Consider the following 6,068-nt stretch of genomic DNA (forward strand, 5'->3'; position numbering starts at 1 on the left):
ACAATATCAGCATCAGTCCAGGTGAGCAAGTCCAACACGTTTGCACTTTCCCCCAGCTCCTCAGGGGGACCCTGTAAATATATTTTTATTCTCTGCACAAATTACTTTGGGATGTATCACTATTTCACTCTAACCTATACAAACCTATCATATCTCATTTCCTATTCAAAGTTACATGTAATTGTGGTGTTTGAACAAACTGTAGAGTTATACTGTTTAGAAAATATAGAACATGCACCAGATAGACATCTCTTCCCTTGATCTCACATGGAAGTTAAAGTTCTAAAACACAGTCAGTTTTGACCTTTACCCTTTGGCCTGGTTTGCCCTAGTCTTAACCAGATATGGTTCATTCATATCACTAATTGAAGCCTGGACTCTTTTTCAACTTATTTTTTATGAGTTGCTGTATGCACTAATACTAACATTCATATCTGCCAAACTCTAGCTCTAAGTTTCTGGTGTCACAGAGATACCCATTATTCCAGAGACCAATCAGGTCATACATTAAGGGATCAGTGTCTCAAAGTTTGGAGATAGCCATTACAATTCAGGAATAGATTTGACTGCTGTAAGATCTTACAATCTAGGGAGAATTGTAATAGTCATTCCCCTCTTAGACTGTGTCTAAGATTCAATTCTGAGTTTACACACTGTAGTTAGTCCATATTGGTGATTATAGTGTTTGCCTTTATTTCTTGCATACTTCACTCATAATGCTATGTACAGGATCCATTCACCTCATTGCATGTCTCACAGCTTCACTCCTTCTCAGAGTTGCTCAATATTCCATTGTATGCACACACCACAGTTCACCATTCTGTTCCTCAGTCTATATACACTTAGGCTACCTCCACCCATTGCAAATCATGAATACTGCTTCCATGAAATCAGTGTGCAAATGTCCATTCATGACTCTGTTCTCAGACTTCAGAAAGGCTACACCATTTTGCCTGCTCATCCCTCTGCCCATGTTTTCTCCAACATCTTTACTCCTATATATATTTTTTTCTACAATTTTATAGAGTTATATTCACATATCATACATTTATCCACAGTGTACAGTGAATCATTTATGGTATCATCATAAAGTTGTACATTTATCACCACAATCAGCACTTGAACATATTGATCACTAAAAAAATGTTCTTTTTTAGCAAATAATAAAAAGATGATAAAAAGAAAAGTAACATGTCATACAATACAATATAATAGTAAAGACAGAAAACACCACCACTACAAAGAATCCCATATCCCTCCCCTATATCCCCCTCTCATAAACACTTAGCATTGGTATGTTGCCTTTGTTACATTTAATGGAAGCATATTACAATGTTACTATTGACCATACACTCACTCCAGTTTGCTTTGATTATGTTTTTTTCCCAAATACCATCCATTTTTCAACACTCTGAGTGGTTGACATTCATTTGCTTTCCCACATGCAAAAACATTTTTATATTTGTACATTTAGTAACAGTCATTGGTCACTCCAGTTTTTGCAAAGTTATACAGTCCCAGTCTTTATCATCTATCTTTACCTCTAGCATCACACATTCTCCTATCCCACCTTTTTCAGCTTTGCCAACAGACATCCTTGTTCAGTGTACTTACAATACTGTGCTATCATCACACAGTATTATGATAATTATTTCTGTATCTATACATTCAATCCTGCTAAACATTCTGTAGTCCTTCAGCATCAAATGCCTGATTTCTACCTTCTTTCTATCTTCTGGTAATGTTGTCAGCTTTTAACTCTCAAAGTTTGTTCATTAATGTTTGTTCATATTAATGAGACCATACAATATCTGTCCTTTTGTTTCTGGCTAACATCACTCAACATAATGTCCTCAAGGTTCATCCACATTATTATATGATCAATGTCTTTGTTCTGTTTTACAGCTGCATAATATTCCATCATATGTATATACCACAGTTTGTTTATCCACTCATCTGTTGATGGACATTTGGGCTGTTTCCATCTCTTGGCAATTGTGAATAATGCTGCAATAAACATCGGTTTACAAATGTCCATTTGTGTCTTAAGTCTCAGTTCCTCTGAGTATATACCTAGCAATGGAATAGCTGGGTCATATGGCAAATCTATATTTAGCTTCCTGAGAAATTTCCACACTGTCTTCCAGAGTGGTTGCACCATTCTACATTCCCACCAACAATGAGTAAGTGTGCCTCTTTCTCCACATCCTGTCCAGCACTTGTAATTTTCTGTTTTTTGGATAATGGTCATTCTGGTAGGCGTGAGATGATATCTCATTGTGGTTTTGATTTGCATTTCCCTAATGGCCAACGAAGTTGAGCATCTTTTCATGTTTTTAGCCATTTGTATTTCCTCTTCTGAAAAGTGCCTGTCCATGTCTTTTGCATATTTTTAACTAGTTTTTTTTGTCTTTTTGTTGTTGAGTTGTAGGATCTCTTTATATACTCTGGATAGTAAACCCTTAACTGATATGTGATTTACAATTATTGTCTCCTATTGCATAAACTGTCTTTTTACTTTTCTGTCAAAGTACTTTGATCCAAAAGAGTGTTCAATTTTACAGAGATCCTGTTTTTTTCTATTTTTTTATAATTTAGAGAATGCTTTATTAGTTTCTGTAATCAAACACCTGCAGTAAGACCTTGCATATTTAATACAGTGCATTACCCCTCTACAAATGGAAGAAAATTAAGTTTAATGTTTCTATACCAATGGCTGTTAATTTCTGTACAATGTTAGAAAATTGACAGCTCCATTGAAGAAAGGATAGGCCAAGTAGCAATTCAAAGCTTCAGACCACAACCAAAACACAGCATCATTTCAAACTAAAGCAGCAGCCAAACACTGCCTGTTTGGAGATGTTCAAGGAAGCTGCCATCAATATTTAATCATCTGCTCACTCATCCAGGAAGAAGGGGGATCAGTCATTGCATTTTGATTGTGTTCAGCTCAATCACCACGTTACAATAATAGCAAGTTGACATAATAAAAAATAAGGCTCCTCTATCCAGCACCAGTTATTTTCATTTCTTCACCACCAAGCCTACAAACACTATAACCATATCCAAAGAACATAAGAGAGCAAAGAAACCACATCTGACATATTCACTGGGACTACCACACTGATCAGGCTGAGCTATTCCTCTGTAGTTATTTTTCTCATATTCTGTTGTTTTCATCTAAAAATTTGGCATTTAGTTCTAAATTATATGTACTCAAGGAATGTATGCACATACCTGGATTAAGTTCTGATTGAAGATGTGTGGCCATCAATGGAACATGTGTTAGATAGTAGATGCAAGTTTGCAAAGCCTCACTTTTCCCAGTGCAGCAGCTGTGTGTCAGTATAAATTGCTTCTATGTCCATTTTACATCTCCAAGCTCTGAACAGAATACTGTCACAGATCATTTTACCCCTTTGGCTGCTGGCATTGTCTGACTTCATTTCCCCTTTTTCCTCCCTCAACACAACCCCCAATCCCCAGAAATAAACCATAGCCTTTTAAGACTTTGTTTCTTCAGTTTTGATCACCTGAGGTTTGATTGGTCCAGATCTAACAGGTTTGGTGGCTATGGTGGGTGCAGGTGGTGGCTTATCTTCTACTTTTTCCTGAGAGAATTTATTTCACTTAATATTTTTGTTTCATTTTTACAAGGAATAAAGACATTTAAATAGATTTGTATATGGAAACTTACAGATGGATATTAAACAATATTTACTGGATTTTTAAAATTATGTAAATTTTGAAACATGAAGAAAAGTAGAAAGAACAGTATAATAAATGTCTCATGCCCAGTTTTACCAATTTTCAAATCATGGCCTATCCACTTCCCCAATAATTTGAAACAAATCCTAGATATAGTATCACTTCATCCATAGTATTTTTGAATGACAATCTAAAAGATAAGAACTATTTTTAAAAGCATAATCACCATACCACTAATACAACCAAATACCTAATAGTATGTCTATTGTCATCAAAGACAAGGTTAAATAATCAAATTTCCCAGATTGCCTCAAATATTTTATAATTGTTTTGTTGCTATACCAATCCAGATTAGGTCCAAGTGTTGCAACTAGCTGATTTGTCCACTTTTTTTTTTATTTCTTCTAGAGCCAAATTTTAGAACTTATAAGAATTTGTCCATTTGATATAAAATTTCAAAATGTATTGGCATAAAGCTATTCATAATATCCTTTTTTTTACTTAATTTATCAAAATTAAATTAAATAAAAAAGAGTGAGACAGGTGGGTGTGGCAGAGGCAACAGGGGCAGCACTGGCTACAGCACTTCCTCAGGACTGGCCCGTGGCACCCATGTGCTGGCAGAATGTTTCCACTGCTGCACCAAGGGCACAAGTCTTATTCAGCAGGATTTGGGATTCCTGGAGAACTGTTTTCATGAAAAGTCAGAAATAATTTCTTTATATTCCATCTCTTAGTTTTCTGTTTTGTTGCATTTCAGAGGAACATCAAGAAACCATGAACAACTTCAGTAATGAAGAGTTTGACTGCCGTTTCCTTGATGAAGGTTTTACTACCAAGAACATCCTAGATGAAAAAATTAATGAAGTGTCTTCTGATGATACAGAAACCTTCTATGTTGCAGACCTCTGAGACATTCTAAAGAAACACCTAAGATGGTTAAAAGCACTTCCTCATGACACCCCTTCTATGCCATCAAATATAATGACAGCAGAGCCATAGTGAGACCCTGGTTGCCATTGGGACAGGATTTGACTGGGCTAGCAAGGCTGAAATGCAGTTGGTGCAGAGCCTTGGGGTGCCTCCCAAGAGGATAATCTATTCAAACTCTTGTTCTCAAGTGTCCCAAATAAAGTATGCACCCAATAATGGAGTTGAGATGATGATGTTCAACAGCAAGGTCAAGTTGATGAAAGTGGCCAGATCACATTTGAAAGCAAGGTTGGTTTTGTGGATTGCCACTGATAACTCCAAAGCAGTCTGTCACCTCAGTGTTAAATTTGGAGTCACACTCAAAACCAGCAGGCTTCTTTTAGAAAAGAGCTAAATATTGATGTCATTGGTGTCAGCTTCCATGTGGGAAGTAGCTGTACTGATCCTGAAACCTTCATGCAGGCAATCTCAGATGCCTGCTGTGTCTTTGACATGGGAGCTGAGGTTGGTTTCAGCATGTATCTGTTTGAAATTGGTGGTGGCTTTCCTGGATCCAATGATGTGAAGCTTAAATTTGAAGAGATCACCAGTGTAATCAATCCAGCATTAGACAAGTATTTTCCATCAGACTCTGGAGTGAAAATCATAGCTGAGCCAGGCAGATACTATGTTGCATTAGCTTTCACTCTTCCAGTGAATATCATTGCCAAAATACTTGTATTAAAGGAACAGACAGGCTCTGATGATGAAGATGAATTGAGTGAACAAACATTTATGTATCACATGAATGATGGAGTATATGGGTCATTTAATTGCATCCTCTATGATCATTCACATGTAAAGCCTCTACTGCAAAAGAGACCCAAACCAGAAGAGAAATACTATTCATCCAGCATATGGCACTGACATGTGATGGCCTGGATTGAATTGTGGAGTGCCGTGACCTGTCAGAAATGCATGTGTGTGACTGGATGCTGTTTGAGAACATGAGCATGTACACCACAGCTGCTACTTATACCTTCAATGGCTTCCAGAGGTCCATGATCCACTACGTGATGTTGGGGCCCATGCGGCAACTCATGCAGCTGATCAAGAACCACAATTTTCCACCCAAAGTAGAGGAGCAGGATATCAGCCCCCTGCTGGTGCCCCGTGCTTGGGAAAGTGGAATGAAACATCACCCAACAACTTGTGCTTCAGCTGGTATTAATGTGTAAATACCATTTTTGTAGCTGTTAACTGTGAGTTTGGCTTGAATTAAGGGATTTGGGGGAACCATTTAACTTAATTACTGCCAGTTTTGAAATGTCTTTGTACAAGTAGGGTTGGCACAGATGCAGTAATCTGGAAGACTAGGAGATGGGATCACAATTATCTGTGTTCCTATGGAAACTACTTGATTATTTGCTTTATATAGATTTTTATTC

The 6,068-nt window shown here is 37.1% G+C and overlaps 1 pseudogene; it reads left to right on the top strand.

The window, feature by feature from the left end:
- Positions 1–4,485: 4,485 nt before the first annotated feature.
- Positions 4,486–5,858, top strand: LOC119506208 (annotated as a pseudogene).
- Positions 5,859–6,068: the final 210 nt, after the last annotated feature.

This window comes from Choloepus didactylus, chromosome 11, assembly GCF_015220235.1.
Source record: "Choloepus didactylus isolate mChoDid1 chromosome 11, mChoDid1.pri, whole genome shotgun sequence".
NCBI lineage: Eukaryota > Metazoa > Chordata > Mammalia > Pilosa > Megalonychidae > Choloepus > Choloepus didactylus.